The sequence below is a fragment of the Manis pentadactyla genome, chromosome 14 (assembly GCF_030020395.1).
Source record: "Manis pentadactyla isolate mManPen7 chromosome 14, mManPen7.hap1, whole genome shotgun sequence".
In the NCBI taxonomy this organism is placed as follows: Eukaryota; Metazoa; Chordata; class Mammalia; order Pholidota; family Manidae; genus Manis; species Manis pentadactyla.
Window position 1 is genome coordinate 5,590,680 of NC_080032.1, and position 23,229 is coordinate 5,613,908.

The 23,229-nt window shown below is 61.3% G+C and overlaps 2 protein-coding genes across 2 annotated transcripts in view; one reads left to right on the forward strand and one right to left on the reverse strand.

Moving 5' to 3' along the window:
- The window catches only part of RSPH14 (radial spoke head 14 homolog), a 70,462-nt gene that overhangs the window by 15,472 nt on the left and 31,761 nt on the right, over positions 1-23,229 (forward strand). The gene's annotated exons all lie outside the window — the stretch shown is intronic.
- The window catches only part of GNAZ (G protein subunit alpha z), a 47,252-nt gene that overhangs the window by 2,275 nt on the left and 21,748 nt on the right, over positions 1-23,229 (reverse strand). The gene's annotated exons all lie outside the window — the stretch shown is intronic.

Sequence of the window (23,229 nt, forward strand, 5' to 3'; positions counted from 1 at the left end):
CATCTCCCTCAGTGTGAGTGTGGCGCCTTCTGCCCAGCAGTCAGCTCCAGCCCAGGAGCCTCAGTCCTGCCACAGGGTGCTGTCAGTCCCCAGCCGCACCATGAGGGGCGGGCCTGCACTTCCAAAGCCAAAGCCCCAGTTCAGAGCCAGGGCAGGCTCAGGCCCCTCTGCCTGGGCGCTGTCAGACTCATGTGAGGACAGCGGCCTGGGGGTGCAGGGACCACAGAGCATGGCTCCTGGCCCTTCTCTAGCTCCGAGCACTGTAGTGATTGTGGGCTTTTAAGGAACAAAATGTGTTTGTCTGACTGCCAAAGCCACCATTTCCACACAGAACTGACAATTCTTACTAAAGGAACTGCTGGGGAAAGCTGCCCCTTAAGACAAAGGTAACAAACCAAGTTGTCCAAGCAAAGTCAGGAGCCAGTTTAGATTCGAGGCATCCGATTACATCACCAACAGTGTGGCAGTGACAACGGGGTGGGCATGGCACTGGCCTGTTTTGATCTCCACACCTTCCTATTCCCATTTTATAGATGAAGAAACTGAGGCTTAGAGAGCCAGGAAGTGCACACTGGCAGGAGCTCCAACGGCTCCCCCAGCGGGGATGGGCAGCTCTGCTGAGGAGGCTGCGCCCGGGCGGGGATGCCTGGAGGGATGTGCACTGAAGCCCCGAACTCCCTGGGACCCTGAGTCACCTGAGGCATGCGGTCTATCAGCTATCAGTGCTGAGAAGGCCCCAGGGTGGGCTGGGGGCGGACGCCCAGAGGCGCCTGTCATTGACCCCTGACCTCAGCGCGGCTGCCTTGAGGTGCTGTGCTCCACCTGGAGGATCATGTTTTCCAAAACCAATCTTCTCGTGCCTTCCTCAGAATGAACTCAGGAGCAACAGCTCTGAAAGATGAGTGGTCTCAAGTTTGAGGGTGGGGGATGATTTTTTGCAAAGAAAGATGCGGCATCCCCATCCCCAGCAGTGACTGGAGGACCTGCCTGGTGTTCCCAAAAGCCAGCCAAGTGGTGGTCTAGGAATGCCGTGTTCTTCTGGGGAGTAATTAGCTCTAATGGATTCCTGGAAGTCACACTGTAAAAACTAACGGAGCTGTCATTTCTCATAGGAATTATGTCATAATCAGGGGCTGTGCTTCTGACCCCAAATTTCCCATCAGATAAATAACAGATGCAGCTATTAGCACGTGTGCCTTAATTCAATGAGCACATGCTTGCTGAGCATGCCCTGAGGGCCACGGCCAGGTCTCAGCTCTCATGCCAGGTGCTGGAGCCCCAGAGGCAGGAGCCCAGGGCTGGGAGGTGGACGGGCTGCCCACTGCAGGTGGGACTCAGCAGGCCAGTGCCCAGGGCTGGCACCTGGGGTTCCAAGGCAGGTGGGCAAAGATGGAGCAGACCCCAGGCTATACAGTCAGGGCTCGTCTCCCTGAGCCCTGCCGGGGCTGCCCTCGCACCCAGCCCCAGCCTAGCAGTTCCGGGCAGGCGGGCCTCTCTTGACATGCTGAGGGCCCCCAAGTGCTGGCTAGAGGTCACGCCGAGGGCTCTGCCGCTGGTCCTCTGTGGGGCATGCACACTTGGGAAAAGCTGAGTGGAGCACAGCCGGGTGGCAGCGCCATCCCAGGGCCCTTGGAAAGGCACGAGGCCCTCTGCTGAGGAGAGGAGCCAAGCCCAGGAGGTGGTAGGGGGCAGGGGGGAGCTGGAGCCCCCGGGTCCCATGACTTGGTGCCCACACTGCTGCTGTCACTGCTAGGGGTGTGCTCCTACGGCCCAAGCACTGGAGGGGCAGAGCAGCCCCCTGATGCCTCATAGCACAGATCACTGACAAAGGAGCATGCTATTCTGGGCTGTAATGCTGGGAACCCTGTGGAGCATGCCCGAGTGTGAGTATGGGAGGAATGGGTACCCAGGTGCCTCCCCACCCAGCCACCCCCCAGCCAGTGGCACAGGCCTCCCTTCTTCCCCACCACTCCATGTTCTCTCTGCTCACTGTCCATTGCCTCCTCAAGGCCCCTTCTTCCTGGAAGCCCCCTGACTTCTGCCACCCCATACCACCTTCCTGTGGCACATCTGGCTGTTGCCCCCTGGCACCAGGACAAAGTCCCAGCCCCTCAGTCTGGCCTTTGGGGCCTCTCCTGCCAGCCCCCCAGCCCTGGTGGGTGTACTCAACTTGGGTACCAGCTGTGGCCTCGATCTTCTCCCTGACCCCTCTTTGGCCTGAGTGGGGTTCTACCGTGCCACCCGGTTCTCCTGCCTACTTGTTGTCAGGGGTCAGAGCTGCTGCTGAGGGCCCTGAAGGTACTAAGACTGGGTTGCCTTTGCCGTAAATGAGGCCAGGGGCAGCTTTAGAATCGTTACTGGCACGTCACCCCCTTGTCCTATTCAACTCCCCTCGGCCCCACACAAGCACCCTGGAACCAGAGGCACCTCCTCTGCAACCCATTGACATGCTGCGGCGGGGAGGACTGCCCGTTTCACACTCTGGAAGATGGAGGCCTGGGTGGGCTGGCCCCCAGGGCTCAGGGGAGAGCTGTTTCCACCACACATTCTCCTCCAAGAAGCCCTCCCGGCCTTGACCTCTCCAGCTGCCAGTGGAGCAGCGGCCATAGATGCTGGTCCCAGGAGGAAGCACACCCACTGATAGTTGCCTTCAACGACAGCTCAGCTCTCTCCAGGGCCTGCTTACCAGCAAGGCAGCACTTTCAAGGAGTCTGGGGACTGTCTGCACATTCATTATATAAATAACCCGGAGCAGACGATTCCCATCAGAAGCCTGTGTGATGGTGGGAAACTTACTGCTCGCGGTGAGAAACCAGTGATTTGGATTTGTAACAGAGCATGTCAGACAGTGGGAGGCAGCTAGGTGGCTGGATACAGTCCCTGGGGTGGTAAGAAAGTGATTTCTTGGCCATCTGCAGGGAGAAAGCTCTTGCTGGGACAGGTCCAAATATATTCAGTGCCACTGCATGGACTTCCCCCAGGGGAGCCTGTGGGGGTTGCCTGCCTGGATCATGTGGGTGTCACCAGGTTGGACCTGATGATCCATTCCTAAGGAGCTTCTAGCTTGCTGGCCCGTGAGTCTGGAGTCTTCCCTCAGTGCTGAACTCTGCAGTGGAGGCCTTTACTCGGCACATGGCTGCCATGTGACAGCACCCACGATGGCGTGGACTGGACTGGCTCCTGGAGTGGCCCTGTGAGGCCAGCGGCCAGGGTGAGCTAAGATGTGAAGCGCAGCCTGCATCTGCTTAGTGAGGCACTGCAGCCCAGTGGTCCCATCTCCATGTTCTCCTGGTGTCACAGAAGAGCTGCTCTCCCTGGTTAAAGGCATGGGGTCTGGGGCCAAAGGCCTGGGATTCATTGTTACCTCCAGTGTTTGCCACACTTTAGACAAGTCATTTCGCCTCTCTGGGCCTCAGGTTCCTCATCTGTAAAATGGGGACATCTCTAGCTCTCAGTGCCAGGCCTGCTGTGAGGAATGGAGGTCTGCTGTGGGAAGAGCGGGTGGGCCGCTGCCTGAGGGGGCTCTCCCAGGCCGCTCACCACCCCTCGCCGTGGCATATGGTATCTGTGTGTCCTCTCACCTCAATGACAACCCACCTCTTGCCACCCCAGCACAAAGCTGCTCTGGGATGCCACTGTCCTACTACAGAACAGCCCCATGGGATGGAGAGGGAAGGGGGCATGACTCTGAACCCAGGCCCCACCAATGACACCTCCGTGCCGGCCACAGACCCCAGTCGGCCTGCTTCCTCCAGAAGCTCCTGTGACTGCTCAGCCTGGCTATCCGACAGCAGCCTGGCCCTTGTGACACAGGCTCAGCCCCTTCCACCCGGCCTCCCTGCGGCAGGTTTGCCTAGCTGCAGGGCACAGGCCAGCGCCAGGTGCCAGGCCAGCGCCTCCGGTCACCACTGCTTCCCTGATTCAATAGGTCAGGCCCGTGAGCTGCGAAGGACGGCCGTTTGCATGCCTGCTGTGGGGGACAGGGCTGCTTCCCAGAGACCTAGCACTGGGCCCGGCCAGCAGACACCCAAGTCCAGTCCTTGTATTTCACATACAAGGACCAAGGGGCCCCCACCAGGCAAAGGTGGCTGCCCAGACGCTTCCTGCATGGCCTCTTCTAGCACATCTGCTTCCCTCTGCTTCAGGAGCCCACTGGATCACATGAAGAACAGGGGACAGCGGATTCCCTCCAGGCCATGGTCCTGGGTCTCTCTCAGAGTGAATTCTGACTCCCTGCATGGTTAGGGGGAGTTCCTAGAGGGGCGTAGGGAACAGAGGAAGGGAGCTGTTCAGCGACCTGAGGCTGCCGGCATGCCATGGGGCGTTCCAACCTGTGCCTCCTGGGGGCTCCTTCCAGGCTCCAGCCGCCCTCTTTCTGGACCATCCCTTCTGACTCCCAAAACCTGTGAGCCAGCTCGAGCCTCATTCAGCTTGCCCCTGAGTCTGTGATGGGGAGTGTAGGGTCCTATGTTCACAACACAGCAGGCCTCTGGGGCAGACGTGGGGTGGGGCCTATCCTGGAGGGGAATCATTGGTGTCTGTTCACCTCGGCCCGACAACCCCAGCCCCCAGTAACGTACACATGGCTGCCGTCCCGCTCCCAGCTCATAAGGACACCGAGGCAGCTGGCTGTGTGAACAGGCGGGCCAGGGAAATGGGGGCCTGACGCCCCACACTCCGGGTTCTAGCCTTGGCCCATGGCACCCCTCCCGACACGCCCAGTGCCAGGGCCAAGGACAGGCCGTGGAAGGCGTGGTAGAGGCGGGCTCTGAACCCCTCTCTCTGTTCCCCATTGCTGTACTGCACTCCTGGGGCCCAATCTGGACACTTCAGAGGGGCCTGCCAGCCCTTCATGTTAGGGGATTCTCATCTCTCTCCCCCACCCCTGCTCCGTGTGACTCCCCTGTGTCCCTCTGGGCAAGATGCTCCTTTCTCAGCATCTCGGTCCCTCAGCGGTGAGGGTGGCGACTCCAGCCTCCCAACGTGGTGTGGCTTTCAGTGGAGAAAATGTACATGCAGACACGCTCACTGTTCTTGTTGGCTGTGGGGCCTGCCCTCTACTGACCTCTCAGGCCTCAGGCCCCAGTGTGGCTGCAGGGGATGGAGCTGTAGGCCCACTGGGGGTACCTGCCAGGTGCACCCAGTCTGACACAGGCCTGCAGCCCATCTTGCAGCCTTATTATTGCACAGGGGCCCCCAGCTCCATCCCAGGAAGGGGCAGGCTCCCTGGCCTCCCACCTCCCCATGGACACGCTGCTGCTCGCGCCCTTCAGGGCCCCAGGAGTCTCCAGGAGGACGGGCCACACTCCAGGTCGCCTCAGTTTCCATACCAGCTCCCAGCTGCCACCCTGTTCCCAGTGCCCTCCTGGATCTCACGTGGATGCACACCCCAGAGGTGGTGGGACTGGCACCGCCTTACTCGCCAAATCCACACCAGTTTGGGGCAGCCACATGGAAACGCAAACATGCTGAATGAGCCACCACCCCGCTCCTCTGCACACGGGGTGGCCCATCCCGAGGGGTGGGCAGTTCTCCCTGGGTGGGGATCACTCTGAGGAGGAAGCAGAGCCCGTGACATGGGGTGTGGTGGGCAAGGCTCTGTCCCGACCACTCACTCTGCCAGGTCCCCACCCCAAGGGCCCAGTCAGGGTCCGCTGGGATCCCTGGCCTTAGACCCCACATGAAGTGCAGGTCATGCCAAGGTCTCCGCTCTTCTCAGCAGCAGGCTGAACTCAGGGCCCAGGTGACCTGGAGACCCCAGCCTCCAGTGCCCCAGACTCCCTACTCAGCTGGGCCCCTGCGTCCCTCACCCTTGCCTTGTCTCCCTGGCAGACCTCCCCAGGTGCCCCTCTGAGACGCCGTTCTAGGCCTGAGGGAGGCAGGCGAGTGGACAGCCCTGCTCTCAACGAGCCTGTCCCGAGCGGGACGAAGGGCAGAAGGCAGCGCTGCGGCCGTGCAGTGGCTGACAAGGAGCAGAACCCCTGCTCTGCCAGCCACCAGCTCTTACCAGTTCGGAGCCTTGGGGGAATTCCTTCTTGCAAGGTGGCTGAGGGTGAAGTGTGACATACAGGGACAGCTCAGTTGCCGTGCCCAGGCTGCGAGTGCTGGCAACCATCAGGGCATGACCCTGAGTAGAGGGACAGGGCCCTGCACGGGAGAGGGAAGGGGGAGGTAGGCCTTGAGGTCAAGACCAGCGGAGGCCCGGAGGCCCAGAGCTGCGGGGGCACTGGCTGGGGGACGGTGCACAGGACACAGCAGGGGGTGCTGGCTCAGCTGCTCAGGGCCCCAGGAGGCTCTGTTCTGCCCTTGGGACCCAGTTTACTCATTTCCATGACAAATTCTCAGTTCTGTTGTAGTCTGGAAAGCCCAAATCTGCCCCTTGTAGAAAAGCCATGAGTGTTTGTTCACGGAAGCCATGAATTCAGCTTTTCCCATTGCAGTGGGGCTGGAAGGCTGAGCCAGGAAGTGATGAGCTCCAGTCACTGCAGGGGGCCAGCCCCAAGGCCGCCTGTCCCACAGCCGAGTGCCAGGCTCCAAGGGCCCTGAGGTTGGGACTCAGGCAGTGCCCTGGCTGGAGGGCCCTAGGAGGGGACTTCACACAGGGCTAGATGTCAAGCCAGCACCCTTCACAAAGTAACAGCCAAACCTCATGGCCCCTCGGGGCTTCCTCCGTGGCAGAAGGCTCAGGCTGCCTAGGTGTGGGCTCAAGGGGCGCAGGGTACTGCTAGCCTAGTGAGTGGCACGTCCCAGTGGGCAGTCTGGTGCCCATTCTCAGTGCACACCGACTGCTCTTCTCCCCTGCCAGCAAAGGCAGGTAAGGCCCAGAGCCCAGTGCTCTAGGCCTGGTGGGTGGCAGGAGACTACTGAGCCCTTCCTGGCCCACCCTGAGCTCTGCTGAGGGGGAGTCATCTGGGCTTGGGCATCCCCAGATTTCTCCTGCAGGGAGAGGCTGGGAGGCCCCATCCCCACACCCATGCCCCGAGGTCCTGGTCGGTGCACGGGGGGGCCTGTGTTAGCTTCCTCTGCAGCTGTGCAGCAGTGTGAAGACAGGGTGTACCTCCACAGTAAAACCACTCCAGGGATGGCATTGGTCACTCAGGGAAGAGCTGATCATTTGTCTCCAAGGAAGTGGGGGCAGGTCCTTGGTGGGATAGAGGGGTATTCCTCTTCATGCCAAGCTGCAGAGAAGTCTAGGGTGGCCTCAGGGTGCCCGGGTGGCTCTGCTGTGTGGTTGCAGGAGGCAGGCAGGGGCTGCACTTGGGGCACCCTGGCCCTGGGAAGAGGCCAGGCTGGGCACAGACCGCAGGCTGCCCGGTGGCTGGAAGACTTGTGCTTCCCTAGCCAGTCCGGTAAGGGTCCTTAGTCTGCTGGAGTTCATTTCCCTTCTGGGTGCTAGCTTGTCCCGGGGGAGCTTGGGGTACAAGGCCGTGGCCTGCGTGTACCTTCAGGCTGAAGAGTGCAGGGAAGGCTCTCCTGGAACGGAGTGAAGGGGGCACGCAGCAGAGCAAGGGCCACGGACTGGGATGGAGGCTCCTCCTGCTGTGCCCCGGGCGAGTCAGGGGGCCATCCCCAAGAGAGGCCGGACAGGCCGGACTGGGACAGCGGGGGGCAGCATGAGAGGGGGTCCGGGTAGGGTCTGGGGTAAGAAGGAAGCTGGGTCCAGCAGGGCCTCATCTGGGCACAAGATGCTGTTCAGCCAGCGTTAGGGGACTTTGTTCTCCCCCCAGGACAGTCACGGCCGCAGGGGGCGCTGTGGCCCGGCAGCTGGCCGACACAGGCCTTCGTGGACCCTGGCCATTCACCCGCTCTGAAGAGCTTCCTCCCATAGCCCCCTCTCCATCTCTGGGCCCCACCACACCCCACAGGGATGTGCCTGAGACTTTTTTGGGCTTCTTTCTCCTGCTGGACAGAGCGCGTGCTCGCCTCCTTTGCCTGGCCTACGCCCAGAGATTTGTGGCCACACCCTGACTGGCAGATGGACAGCCATGCACGGCAGCCTCTCTCTGGCTCTGCTGCTCTGCTTCTGAGCCTGAGGGAATAGCTAGTGTACACACTCCCCTGTCCTTAAGGGATTTATGGTGCGTATGGGGGGCCATGGCAGGAGACAGGGGTGGGCAGACTGACAAGAGCCACACAGCATGGCAGCCCCTTCTCGGCAGGGACCCAGCACAAGAGCAGGGGCAGCAGGCCTGAGGCAGCTCTGCTCATGCCTGCAGGGCTGCACCGAGGTGCTCGGACCTCCCCAGGCAGTCCAGCGTGTGGCTATCACCTGCCAGAGTCCAAGTTTGTCCACCCCCAGCCCGCGCTGCGCAGTAGGCATTCTGACTGGAAGTATCACCTGGAGGGCAGGGCCGTGCGCTCTGCTCACCTAGGCCTGGATGGAATCGCCATAACCCTGTGTGGACAAGAGGGCAGAAGTGGCCAAGGTCCAGCTGCCCACAGGGGGTCGGTGGGTGAGGAGGCCTCCAAGCCGCCCTCTGCTTGCTGGGCTCAGGACTATGGCAGCCCCCGGAGCCTTCCCGGTGCTGAGCTGCCGAGACTGGCTGCAGCTGCCACCCAGGGCACCTGCTCCCCTCCTTCTGCTGAGCTTAGTACCCAGATGCTCAGCAGATGCACCGATGTTTCCATGACAACTCGGGAGGAAGCCGCCACCCTCAGAGCCTCATACAGCAGCACAGAACGCGGCCAATGCTCGGGTTGGCCCCTCCACAGGGGCACGTGGGCCTGAACCCGGCTGGCCAGCCAGACAAGTGTTAGAGTCGTGCATTACTGTCTATTTGTTAGGAAGGGAGGGCCTCTGGGATCTGAGGGGACCCCACTCTCCAAGGGACAGGGAAGAGGAGAGGTCCCTCCGGTACCCACCCCTGGCTGGAGCACCCTGGGTGGGTGGGCCTCCCAGTAGGAGGGGAGGTGGGATGCTGTCGTTGGTACTTAAGGAGCATGGGATGGGATCTTGCCCTGGTCACCCTGTGGCCATGTGGGCCCTGACAGCTGCCCCCCCGCCCCCGCTGGCTTTGGTGCATCACTTCCATTTCCATGATACCCAGATGTCCAGCTTTGTTCATCTCAGAGAACTGGCTGTAAGGGGCTCCTCCCAATATTCCCATCTTATAGATGTGCAAACTGGGGCTCAGAGGGCTTACCTGGCGTGACTTGAGCCCCTCTCCCAGCCCACCGCCCCCAGCCCAAGGAGGGGCCCAGGCAGCCAGAGCCACCCTCTGCGCCTGGGGTCACCAGCTGACTGCTACTGGCCTCAGGAAACGGGGAGGTGTTTGGGGACAGAGCTGGATGGCCGGGGTCACTTCCAGACCAACCTGGTTAGCACTCCCCACTTCTTCCTCCTGCAAACCTAGCGCTGCCTTGCTGGACTGGAGAATTGGATTAATGAGGCTAATGAATCAATGGGCCTGAATGCCTGGGAGCCGGTCTGCAGGGACAGCACGGGAGTGGTGCCTGGGCCAGCGTCAGGGCAGTGGAGGGGAGCTGGGGCATGCTGCTGCCTGGCCTCTCTCCCAGGGCACTCAGGGCCTCTGGGGATGTGGCATTCTCTCTCAGGGCAGCCCCTGGTCCCCACAGTTACTCAGGTCCCAGTCAGCTGCACCTTCACCCCAAGCCTGGGCCCTCGGCCCCCGGGATGCCCAGGCTGAGACAGACAGGCACAGCCCTGCCCACTCACAGGGACAGCTGCTTATGGCCCCATACCCCTCTTGCCGGCCGTCCCCTCCCCCAGTCAGCCACTGGGGACTGCCCCTCCCTGGCACCCCCACACCCAGCCACTAGGCATCTTCCTACTCCACCCTGTTCTCCTGTCCCCAGACTTAAGCCACAGGCCTCCCCAGCACAGGCTCTGGGGACCCCTGCTCTCTGAACCTTGGTCAGATGCCCACCCCACTCAGTGTGCACCCCTCTTCCATCTGACCCCTTTTCTCCCTGGCTTACTTCAGCTTTCGGGCTGCCTGGGTGACATGTTTGGGGAAGTCTGAAGAGGGTAGCAGCTGATCCCCTAGCAGCCCTGCATGGGGCGGTCGGGGGGGCCAGCTGTGTGAGGGCCCCTGCTCTGCTGCTGGGTCCACTGTGGGGCTGCCTCGGTTCTCCTTGAACTTCACGTTACCCGAGACTCGGTCCTCCTGGCCAGGAGATGGCAGTTATTTTGGGCTATCATGGAATGAGTCACAGTAGAAATGTGGTCACCAGGCAGTAATGAGGCTGGAGGTCTGGTGTCCCTGCCCACCGAGTGCCACTGTCTGGGGGCAGCACTGCGGTGCAAGCCCAGCTCCCCGGGCTGCCCTCCCAGCACCTCTTCCCTGGACCCCAGGCCGTGCCTTGGTGACTGGGATACACCTTAAGCTCCTACTGAGTGCAGAGCACACTCCCGCCTTGGGGGGGAGAGGGGAACAAGGAGCAGTCCTGGCCTATCAACTCAGTCCCCCAGGGGTGGACACGAGTGCCACCGACAGCCCAGCACCACACCACGCAGAGGGGGCGGTGTCGGGTGGGCTCTGCCTGCATCCCATCCCATCAGCAGGACCTCCCGGCATGCCGGGAACCTGTCCACACCACTCCTTCCCACTGCCAGCACCTTCATCTCTGCGGGACCGGCTCCCTGCTTCTGCTCTCATGGCCCCCTGTCACCCCACCACAGCCACCCAGGCCACTCCAGTCCCCTGGGCAAAGCCCCCCAGTGGCTCCATCACTGAATAATCCAAGCCGCCCCTTGCATCCGGCTCCCTCTCCCACCTCCCCTCTCCCCTCTCCTGACTTCAGCACCTCTGCCATGCTGGGTACCCAAGGAAGGGTCACCCCACCCCCAGGCCTTCCCTGACCTCCTCTAACTGAAGTACGCCTGCCATGACCCGAACGGTGTCTGACGTCCCTGTTACCACTCCGGTCTGCCTGTGAGTGCAGTACCCTGTCAGGGGGCACTGCTCTCTCCAGCACCCAGCCAGGGCAGTCTGCCCAAGGTGCGGTGATGGCACGCTGCAGCAGGGATAGGTGGCTCGCTGTGGGCATTCGGTGTGGCAGCTGCATGTTTGGAGCTGGGGTGAGAGGAGGCACAGGTGCACCTGCCCTGAGCACCCAGGGATGGCCCGATGTGGGGGACGGGGAGGCACCCACGGGACTCACACTACCCCAAGCCTCCCCAGCTACTCCCAGGATGCCTGACATGTGGCTGGGCCCTCAGGATGGCAGGGCTGGGCCTCCCTGCCCCGCAGCAGGCCTAGCACTGCACTGGCCTTCCACTGGCAGCTGGCCCTGTCCCTTCTCACCTCTGTGCTGTCTTTTGCTAGACTGATCTGGCAAAATGGACTGGAATGCGTTTCATAAGCAGGTGCTCTTCCCGCTTTGAAACAATCAGAAATGCCTGATCCTGTCTTGGTGGTTGAAGCCTCGGGTTTTATTTTCCTGTATCAGCCCCGTGAGGCCTGTTTTGTGTAGAGGCCCCACGACCAATTCCTCTGGTGTGTTCCTGCCCCTGCAGACAACAGCCCCGAGGCCACGAAACTTGCCCAGCCGGGGTGGAGATTAATGAACGAGTGGCCACAGAAAGATGAGCAACTCAGATGAACGAGAGGCAGCTGGTAAAGGGCCACTGCCTGGCCCTCCTTGTCACCCCCTCTTCTCCCAGCCCATGCCTGCCCTGGGGGTGCTTGCTGCATGCCCAGGCAGGGAGGCGGGGGCAGGAGGCCCACTTTAGAGGGCTCAGTCCTGCAGGCATCAGCTGGCAACATATGGGGTGGGGGGCTGGGGGAGAGAGTGTTCTGAGGCGTCCAGCAGTCAGTCACCGCTCGCCTGTCCCCTCCGCCCCCGCATCCAGTGACAACTGCAGCGCTCATAGTAACGGCACCGGCCAGGCCTGTCGCTTCAAACAGCACGGGCTGTTTAAACAAGATAACGGGCTGCCAATAAAGCTGTAACTCAGGCCCTAATAGCCTGAACCGCGTTCTGAACCTGCGGGTAACAGCCGAGAGCTACTTCCTGTCTCAGCTCTAGTTCAGTATTGGGCCACCTCGCCTCGGGGCCTGGTGCCCCACTGACCCTCCTCAGGCCGTCCTGTTTGCTGGCCCTTGGTTTCCTCCGGCATACAGAGGGAATTAGGGTGACCTGATGTAACAGCAAGGGTGGCACCCCCAGCCCTCCAGGGGACAGCTGAGGGTCCTCCTTAGAAGGTGGCAGAGGGACTGGCTATGCGACCCGGACAACTTGCTGTTGGAGCCTGAATTTCCTCATCTATGTGGTGGGGACCAGCCCCTGCAGGGCCAGGGGGCTTAGAAAGCTGCATGCAGGCAGGGCCCCATGGCAGCACCTGGGGGCCCAACCTCCTTCCTTGGCCCTCCCTCCCCTTCCCACCTGGACGTCGCCCCCAGAGAGGGAGGCTGTGGCTCAGGTCCCACATCTCCCCCACAGTGTTGGGCACTAGGCTGAGAACCTGGGTGCCTTGATACAAGCAAGGGCAACCCACCGCTCACCCATTCAGTGGCTGGCCATGGCCAAGAGCCACTTTGAGCTGAGCCCCTGTGCTTCGTGTACTGCCCCAACTCCTCAGGAGCTGGGAGATGCGCATGGGGGCCTGGAGCTGGGCAGCTCGGGGGTCCCACAGTGACCCTGGGGCCACAGCCAGGCTGGTACCCACCCCAAGGCCCCAGCAAGAGCTGGAGGCAGCCTGCACGCACAGCACTTCCTTGTGTTCCGGCTGGCGGCTGTGCCCACTGGACCGGGGCTGTCTCCAGGAGTCGCGTGAGCCAGCCAGGACACCAGCAGCCCAAACACGCATCACTGTATTGCTTCCTTTCCTGTGCTCCCTGAACCCCAGAATCAGTGATGTGCAAGGTCTGAGAGCTAGAAGGACTCTTCTCACTCCCACAAGTAGAGGGATGTGACGTGGGTGGTAGGTGCCCTGTAACTTGAGGGGTTGACCTAGGTACACTCAACGACTGTCAGTTCTGGGGCGGCAAATTCCCAGGGGCTCCTATGTCCTGCTCCCTGATTTCACACCCAGTCCAGAGAGGGAAGGGGCTCATGGGCCTCCTGACAGGTGGCAATTTAGGATGAAGCCAGGCTGGGGTCCTGCCCGTTGCACGCTCTTGCCTAGGCCCGCCCTCCATCCTCCTCGTCCTGCCGTGCACAAGGCCTCTTCCAAAGCCCCACTCCTTTTTTGCTTCAGCTGAAATGAGAACTGTTTCCTATTTGTTTTTATGTTAAATCTTGCTGGCTTGACCCAAGTCCCCCTGCTGTCAGTCACTGATGGGAAATTAGCAAACAGCAGGACACAGGTGCGTGCAGACTGGACGTGGCAGCACAGATACAGGCCTAGCAGGGGGCTTACAGACCATCACTGTCATTATGGGAGGAAACCAGGGCGCAAAAGCCCCTCCTACTTTTAGCTCCAGAAGATCCCCACCCCTAGCCTGACACTGCTCAGCCTGGTGCAGCTTCGCGCTCCGCAGTGCAGTCCCGGCCACACGTCCAGGAGCAAAGCCTGGGGGAAAAGGCCAGGAGGCCCATGGGTTCCCGCAGGACCGAGAGCACAGCACAGGGCAGGTCTCTCAGCAGGGAACTTCTGCCTGTAGACAAGGTGGATTTCAGGAATGCTTAACCTTTACAAACGTACTTGGGTCATTACTGCCCTAACCCTGGCTTCTTCACCCGTGCAGAGCAGGGGGTGCTAGGCAAGTGTAGTTTCCCAGTCTCGGATCTGTGGAGAAAATGATTAAAGCAAAGAGCCTCTTCCAGGAGGGACGTCCATGCATACGCTGAAGCAGCCACACGATCCGGGCGTGTTTAGGGAATTCTGCAGCCCCTGGGGCCCCTCACAGATCTGGGCGCTGCCACACGGGGGCCTTGAGCCTGGGCATGGCTGCATGTGCCCGAGGCAGCAGCAGGCAGCTGCTTCCTGCCTGGGACCTGTTCTGTTGTTGACACACCCCACACCACTGGGTCCTCAGCAGCTGATGCGCTCTCTGGGCGTTCACCCTGGCCAGCGCAGGCGGAGCCTCTCGGCCCCGTTTACAAATGAGGCAGGGAAATGAGATGAGCTGGGAAGGGCCAGTGATGTCCAGGCACATTTGTAAAGGGTAAGCATTCCTGAAGCCCACCTTGTCTACAGGCAGAGGCTCCCCACTGAGATACCTGCCCCACCCTCACTAGGGGGACAGTCACTGCCTCATGGGGGGGACCCCAAACACCTCACCCCACCTCCACCGGTCCCCACGTGTCACCCCTGGGGCTGTGCCAGCCCGTTCTCCCGGATAGGCAGGGGGTGTGTGGAGGCACAGGATGGCTCAGGGTGATGCCCAGGCCAGGAGGCCACTGGCCACAGCAGCTGTACCTGCAGACAGGGCACTGGGCAGACGCAGGGACAGTGTTCAGGGGAAGGGCGTGCCAGAGGCCAGGCTGGTGGTGGCTGTGGTCTGAGTCCAGGCTGGAGCCACACAGTGGACAGCTCTGGGGAACAGTCTGGTCCCCAGCCCCCATGGGTCCCCTGCTGTCCAGAAGGGCTCTCCTATCCTCACTGGGCCCCACACCACTGCAGCTGGGGGGCTGGGACGTCCCAGGGAGGAGCATGTCCCGTGCTGGGCCTGGTAGAGCCCCAGCTTCTTGGCTCTGAGACTCCTATGCCATGTCCTCTGATCCGTGGGACTGCAAAAGGCTGGCCTGCTAGCTCTGGGTGTTAGAGGAGATGGTGACAGGCCCGCCCAGGGTTGCTCCCGTCCTGTGCTGCCACGTCCTTATGGGTACCCCAGGGAGGCCTATGCAGCACTTGGGTGGGGGTGCAGGATGGCCACCAACAGGCTCCCTGGGGAACAGATAACCCAGAGGCACTGTGCACGGTTGGGCCCTGGCTCGGCCTGGTCTCCTCTGTGGTGGGCTGGCCTTGGCCTTGGGGGGTTTCGTGCCATGTGCAGGCTCAGCCCACTTGCTTGTCCAGGGGGAGCCTGTAGCTGTCTCAGGAGAGGAAAGTGAGACGGCGGGAGGGTACTGTGTTTCCTGAAGGCCTGGGCCGACTCCCACACAGCCCTCCCAGCCACCTGAAGCAGGCAGCGTCAGCCAGGCCACAGGGGAGGCCCTGGGGCTGGGAGAGGCTCGCTGACCTGTCCAGCCACCCAAGGTCTCAGCTCCAATGCACGGTGCTCCCCTTTATCAGGGCCCCAACCTGAGAGCGCTGGGGCGTCAGGCACCAAGCACAGGCCCAGGTGGGAGACATCATGAAAACCATGCCCTGCCCTTGAGCCACGGGCCTGTCCTGCTTTACTGACAAGGAGGCCAAGACAGGACCAGCTTGGCCAAGCTGAGGCTGTGCAGGGCCAGGGGCCACATCTGGCCAGGCACTGCTCCCTCTCACCACCCAGGGCCCCGTCCTCAGCAGACAAGGCTGGGAGAGAAGCCGGAGGGGGCGGGCCTGGGAGCCCAGCAGGCACCACAGGGCCACAGAGGAGCAGATGTCTGCCCTTAGCATCTTTCCTGCTGAGCCAGGGGTGGGAAGCTGCCCAAGAACTACAGGTAGCCTGGGTCAGTTGTTCCAGAGTGTTTTCTTTCCCAGATGGTAATTAGCTACAGAATTGGTTTTCTGGAACCTGGGACACAGGAGCCAGAGATGGTGGCTTCTGGGGAATGTTGAGGAGGTCACAAATTTTTCAGACCACCCCACCTCCACCCCGCTCCACCGTCACTGCTGGAGGGAGGCTGTGCAGCCCTGAGGGGAAGGACTTGCCCAGGGCCACTCCCCTGGCTGGGCCACGCTGGCCTGGAGGCTCCTTGGTCAGGACGCTGTCAGCCTTCCCAGTGTCACCGAAGGCCAGAGAAGGTTTGCAGGGCTGTGGCCTGGGGCCGGCCTGAGTGGGAACCTCGGGGTGTGCTCAGGCCTCCGACTGACTCGGTTTTAATGAAATTACAGAAAGTGCAGGAGCCACAGAGATGCCAACCAGGGGGGTGATCAGACAGGACGAGGGTGAGCTGCAGCCTGGCTCTGGGGCCAGTCTGGGTTGTTCTTTGGGCCTGAGGACATGTGTCCTGTTGGGAGCCACATGCAACGAGCAGGGACACCTTTTGCTCATCCCAGCTGTGACCCTCAGGTGCCCAGGGTTGAATCTCCCTAGAAACTCCAGATGGTCAGAACCAGTGGGGCCTTGGTTGGGGGCCTACAGATGGGTGAAGAGGCCCCCTCCCTTGCATCCTGGTCAGCACAGAAGCATTTCTGTTTTGTTCAGGGCTGGTTATGGAACTCCCCTAGTGTCAGACCCCCATCCCAGTCTATGCTGGTTGCCAAGGGTCCTCAAGTCAGCTGGGCCCCAGGGCTCCCAGACTCCTCCCTGGAGTCTGTTCTTCATAAGTGGAGAAGTTGTTTTTCAGTTCTTGGATTAAAGAAATCCCTTAAAACAATAACCTGCGTCTTAAAACCCAGAGCTGTTCTGATGTGTGCGTAAGGAGCAGAGCTAATGCGCTCAGGAAATTAATTACCCTGCTGGCTGGGACGGCTGAGCAGGGTGCAGGCTGGGAAGTTCTCTGCCCTGAAGCTCCTGGATGGGCGGAATGGAGACGGTCTGCCAGTCAGGGACGCATTGTTGAGAGCAGGTTGTGTGGCAGGGGGTAGCATGCAGTCACGGGAGTTGCAGAAGCCCTGGCGAACCCTACCTCTGCCATCCCAGAGTGTGCAGGCCGTGAAGCCCACCTGGGACCGTGCTGGGAATTGGACATGGCACCTAGGCCCTTGTCCCCTGTGCAGGGCTCCTGGTGTCCTAGCACACCGTGGTCCCCAAACAGCCCCTCCACCCTGCCTTTGCTGGCTGCCCCCTTCCAGCCCTGTGGCCTAGGGTAGATCTGCAAGGTCCAGATTACCACCCCCACCGTCACCCCAATTTTCCTAAGCCCTGCTTCTGCTGTCAGCCCTCTTCTCTCCTGCAAGTTGGTCTCTGGCCTCCTGCTTCACAGGGGGGCCTCAAGGCCAGTCACAGAGGGCGCAGGGCCGGTAGAAGTAGGCCCTCCATGGATTGCTCAGTGCCATCCCCACCTGACCGCAGAGGAGGAAGGGGCACACGGATCATCTCTGTCCTTAGAGAGCGAGCTAGGTGCACACTAGGTGCATATGGAGTGCTTCCTGAGCGTGCCAGGGCTAGTTCTCTCTGACGGAGACAACACAGGATGGGCCCCAGCTTCACAGACGGTCTCACGAGAGTCGGCTAACATGCCGACAGGGAGAACGCAGAACCACCCAGCTCTGAGTCTGCTTCCTTGCCTGGAAGATTTCTTGTAAATCTGCCTGAGGAGACTTGGGTTGGGTGGGTGGGGGTGCGCAGGACGAACACGGAGCCATTCTAGCAAATGACCATCCTCAACCGAGATGAACGTGGCCAGAAATAACACATGCAGTCACAGGGCCAGAGAGGGAATCTCTGAGAAGTCACAGAGGAAGCTGAGAAGCAGGGACACTGCCTGGCTCTTCAAGCAGATGTGGACAGTGAATCCTGTAATTCACCAGTAAGTGAGCCTCACCGAGGCAGGCCCCTCTGGCCAGGGTTTGGGGGTCACTGGCTGTAGCAGGTTGGTGAATGTTCAACAACCGGCTGGGAGAGGGGCTGATTTGTATCATCTTCCATGATGTAGTTATTTCCATGGTGTAATTATTCTCACCTGGTTGATTTTAGGCTACCAATATGATGCCAAACAACTCACAGTTTCTAGAAATTGAAAGACTGGTATTTGTAAGCTGGTAGCAGCTAGCTCCAGCCCTGCAGTGGACTGGTGCACAGAGAGGGAGGCTCTGGTGCTGCTAACCTGGGACCCCGTGCCTCTCCCACAGGTGGAAGGGCAAGAGCTAGGCACAAAGGCAGGCAGGGGAGCCCTTAGCAGCTCCAGTGGGACAGGGAGGGAGGAAGAGAGGGAGCTGCAATCAATAGTGGCCTCAGTGGTGAGTGTCTCCCTGGGAGAAGGAAGGAGGTGTGAGCCCAAGGAACTGAAATTTTGTCAGCTGGCAAGTGCTAAGGGTGGCAAATAGATGCCAGGCTGTCCTGCAGGGGAGGGATGGCTGCTGGCTGCTACCTTCTCCACCCTCCCTCCACCTCACCCCTGCCCATCACAGGCTGCAGCAAGCATGTGAAGCATGGGACTGACGTGAAGCCCAGGGCCTGGCAGGGGAGCAGATATCCACCACCACTGGCCAGTCACTGAGTGTGGGCCACAGGCTCAGACCCAGGGTCCACCAAAGTGAGAACCAGCCAGCCTTAGCCTTGTCAGGGCTCAGACAAAGGCTGGGCAAGGGAGCCAGGAGCCCTGGGTGGGGCCGGGGCCCCAGGAGCCCACACGGAGCTGGGGGGACTGTTCAGAAGTGCTGGCAGTGCCTCTGGGCCATGGGTGAGCCAGCTGTGAGTACAGGGCCATCCCCCTGCAGCTGGCTGTGCTTCTACAATGCCGGCCAGGGATAATGGGCCCAGAGAGAAAGAGCTGGCCCAAGCTGAGACGGGGGCTCCGCTGGGGAGAGTGCAGGCCAGCTGAGCCCTGTGCCCACCTGGATCTGATGCCGGAGGTGCTGGTATGGCCCTGCCAAGAGCCTGACCCTCTTGCTGCATTTGTCTCTGCAGAACCCCTCGGATCTGTGCCTGGGGCCGTCCACTCCAAGGGAACCCAGCCCCTCCGCCAGCCAGGCCCCTCCTCCTGGCTCTAGTCCAGGAGGTCTCTGCTGTCCCAAGGTCACCATGATTTGTGGAGGCTGCAAACTGCAAGATCAGAAAAAGCTGCTCAGGGAGACCAGCCCCTGGGGGAGAAGGCTGGTGGCTTCCGAGCAGGTTGATGGCATGCCTCTCTGGCACTGTCCCAAGTCCCCATGGCACCACTCCTGGATCTATGTCCTTGACCTGGTCAGGAGCAGGAAGCAGGCTCTGCCTGGGCTCCCTGTGGTCCTGCCATGGATGCGGCAGGGTCCAATGCTTACGGCCACTGAAGTCTGCTGAGCCCGGCTGCCGGTGCTCCACCCTCCCTGCAGGGAGGCCAGTGCCATGGCAGTTCCCCCCACTGACTCTCTGTGGATGGCTCCCAGCCCTAAGGGGGGAAACCAGTCCACTCCCTGAGACACTCCCTGGAGCACCCCTGTCCCCACAGGGCATGGAGACTCCAGAGTCCCCTGGGGGAACAACGCCAGGTCCCTCCCTGAGTGCCAGACTCACCCCTGGGACACGCAATGGATGATCTCTGGGCCTCAGTTTTCTTATCTGCAAAGCTGGCTGGTTAAGGACACTAAAGGGTACACAAGGTCCCTTCCAAAGCTAAGCTGGGGTATCATCCTCATTTGGCTGTCTCCCACCTGTAACCACCTCCCTCCTACAAACATCACCAGGTCTCTCACCAGTAGTTGAGCCTGTCTTACTGCAACGCCGCGCATTACCCTCACAGGCCATTTCGTGACACAACGCCATTCCAGGCTGAATGACAAAGCACAGCGGTAGGGTGAGGGTACACATTGCCTGTAGGACAGCCTTGAGCAGCTTCCTGCTTGGGGGTGCAATGCACACGCCCCTGTCAGGGAAGGGCTGGGTGCCCCAGAGGCGGCATACCCAGAAGCCAGGGCCCTGAACTCCGGCTCTTCCTGAACCTGTCCCCACCCCAACCAGTCCGCAGATGTCTGCTGAGCACCACTGTGTGCCAGCCCATCCCTCAGCACATGCACTGCAGGGTGGGTGCATGAGGGACTGAGGGCCTGCCCTCATGGTGTGATGGCGGCTGAGTCCCGTCCAGGGCTGGGGAAAGTCCCCCTGGGAGATAAGGGTCCCAGTATGAGGAGGTACCATTGGCTGGTGCTGGGCAGAGGTGACCCCCCAAAGTCTGGAGTCTGGTGGCGTACTACCTGCCACTTGCAGAACCTGACCTCCTAAAGGGCATGTCCTTGTGTCCCACCTGTCCCCTTAGGGATCCTCCTTTGACACATGTCGACACAGCTCTCTGTTGGGTAAGCGGCGGGGATGCCAGGTTTCCCATGTGAGCCATGCCGTGGCCACAGCTGGTTCTGCATTAAAGGGGAAGGGGGGATACCCCAGGGGGCTGCCGCCTGCCAGGTCCTGAGGGAGGGGGTAGGTGTCCTCAGCAGCATGCCGGTCTGTGGAAATGATGCTGTGACGGTGCTGTGTGACAGCGCCCCCTCCCTGAGCTCTCTGTGCCGCCGTCAGGATAGTCAGACTTACCCTGGCGTCCAGCCCTCAGCCTGGGCCTTGTACCTGCAGAGCAGGCACACAGCAGGTGCACACCTGATCCGCCACAGGGCTGGGAACACCAAGGGCTCTGCCGGAAAATGGGGAGCAAGTGAGCTCCCCGTGGATTTTCACGTGAGAACACTTTGAGGCTTTACAGCCAGGCCTTTTAGTCCATTCCTTCTGAGGGGTCACTCCACCTGTACATGGCTGCAGATCCACCAGCAGATCCACGGCGGCAGAGGCCGGGCGGTGAGCGCCGGGCCCCCAACCCCATCTCCCCTGCTTTCCTGAACTTCCCTCCTGGGGCTATCACGGGTCAGGGGAGGCAGCCATTCTTTAGTCCTGGAAGAGGCCACAGGACAGGTGGAAGAGGCGGGCCAAGCTGCCAGGTAGTGGGGGTCCCACACGGAGCAGGGTGGGGTAGAGTGGCCTGGCCTGGCCCACACAGCAGGCATCGGTCAGGGAGGCCCCACAGCTGCCGGGAGCTATGGGCCTGGCCCTGGGCCCAGCCTGGTCCATGACCTGTCCTAAGCCTGGGCATCCCCATCTGTCCCCCCATCCATGATAGGGACAGTAGGCACGGCTGCCACCCACCGGTTGGTCAGTAACATTGCTGGGCCATACTCCGGCCTCCTTTGCTGCCTGTAGGGACTGTGGAGGCCCACCCTGGTGCCTTCCAGAACTGCATGGGGGGGCGGGGGCCCAGGCAGGCAGAGGACCCATTAAATCCTCCCAGGACAAGGCTGGGAAATCACTGTCAAGGCTGGGTGTGGCTCCTTGTATCTGCTTGTTGACATGGTCCACAGACGCCCCAGAACCTGCCTCCCCTGCCCAGTGCTGCCCTGTGCTTGCTGCAGCCCTCCGCAGCCCTTCATGCCCAGGAGCCCAGAGATCCCGACGTTACCCTTGGCAACGTGCTGACGCATATGCTAGCGGGCAGGTTGGGGGGGTGCTGTGGTGCCTTAGCCAGGTGTGGGGGCGGGGGGCTCTGCCAGCTCTGCCACAGGGAAGAAAGACAAGGCCTCAGGAGCTGAGCTGGCGAGAAGACCTCCGAGGAGCTGTGGCCAGAGCCTGGCCCTGGGCTCCCAAGATCCTCTGGTTCTGGCAAAACTCAGCATGGCCTTTGCTGGGCCCGGTTCAGGGCCCTCCCATAGGAGGAGGCAGCGGTAGCAGCCCTGTCCAGCCCCCAGCACCTGCCCTGGCCAGGAGGAAGGAGGGCAGGGGCACGAACAGCAGTGGTGACAGGGGCTGCCTGCGGGTGCCAGGAGAGGCAGGCTCTTCCCCGGGCGGCCGGCCTGCTCCGCGGCCAGCCGGCTGCAGGAATCACCGAGGGTATTGTCTTTCCTCAGCAGCCTGTTTGTTTTCCAACCCCAGATATTGCTGGTAGAGCATGAAAGGTCAGAACCATTTGGAATCCAGTGAATTTCCAGCCTTGCTTGAGTTTCTCAACAAGAATTTCCTTTTCTGGTGAGCCACCACCTCCCCAGGCCTGCTGAGACCAGCGTGCCAGTGGTGCTGGGGGCGAAGGCCTGGCTGCCAGCCCCTCCCTTTAGGAAACGCCCTGAATGGCCCCAGAGCCCGGCTGCCTCTCAGAGGCAAGTGTGGGCCTCATAGAGAACCCCACAGCCAGGCCAGTGGTCGCCAGCCCCACCCAGGGCTGCCCTCCCTGACCCCCACAGGGCTGGGGCCAGGAGAAGGCTAGAGATGGGAGCTCCCTGTGGGCTGCCCGTCCAGCCAGTCATCCAGCCCAGGCAGGTGGCCACTCGTCTGCATACAAGCAGGGACCCGCCATGAGCTGAAGTCTGCAATGGCGGGGTGTGTGTGGGTGCAGGGCTCGGGCAGGGCACAGGGCAGTCACACACTTGAGGCTGGAGAGAGCATGGCACATGGGAATGAAACAAGCCCAGGAAGCCCAGAGCAGAGGAGGGAGGCAGTGAGGCGGCAGGGATGGGCCAGGCAGAGTGCAGGACTCGGGGAGCCGAAGGCCTGGCCCTTGGGGACCCTTGGGCGTCTCCTGGTCGACTGGTCCAGGGAGCAGAGGTGAAGGCCACATCCCTGCATGAAACATGGCACCAGCTCAGGGCCCAGGCACCCTGCCTCCTGTGTCCTGGCGCACCTATGGGCCTGGGCTTAGTGGGCAGAGTCTGCCGATGGACAGCCTGGGAGCCTGGCCGGGCGCCGAGGGAGTTCACCACGTCTGTCTGGAGATGACAGCCTGGACTCCTGGCTGAAGCCAAAGAATCAAGTCGTCAGGTGCCTTAAAGAGCCCAGATGGAGAAGTGGGCGGGCCCCTTCCGTGCTGCGGCCCGGGTCCCACGGGGCCCAGAGGCTGCGCTCCTTTTGCAGCATGATGGGTCCCCTCACGAGCATTGTTACCAGCCCACTACCCTGAGCGCCTGGCACCCACAGCCTCGTACCCCTTACAGCTCCTTGCGGACCCCATTTGTCTGCAGGCCTCCCACCCCAGGGATCAAAGGCCTCTTAAGGGCAGATTTACCCAGTACTCCTGCCTGGCACACAGTCTCTGCTGTGGGAAGCAGCCCTGGCCACACCCACCCCTTGTGGGGCTGCCTGGCCTCCACTGCTGGGCATCCAGGGAGACTGTAGTGCTTTGCCCACTGGGCCTTCTGCCCTGGTCGGGCTTTGGTGTGCTGCCCACCCTCTCCATGCCAGGAGCCTGGCCCTTCTACTCCCACAGCCCAGCAGCTTCCCTGCAGCCCCTCACCAGCTTGGCATGGGATCCAGGTTGCCCCTCGGCACCTCCCTGCCCTGCACCACCTCCATGGTCTCTTCCCAACCAGGTGTCTGAGTCCCTTTCCCCACATGGTGTTCTGAGCCTGGGGCTGAGGGCCTGAAAGAATCCCCCCAACCTGCCCAGCCTCTGGGGATTAAATCTCAAAAATGGTTCTTAACCCTGTGGCAACCAGACTCTCAGGATCCGATGGGGTCTGGAACTGTGGCTGTGGTTGCCAAGGCGCAGGATGGGTAGGAACTTTGTGTACTTACTGAACTGCCACGTGGACCAACAACTGGATGCCTGGCCTGGGCCTTGTCC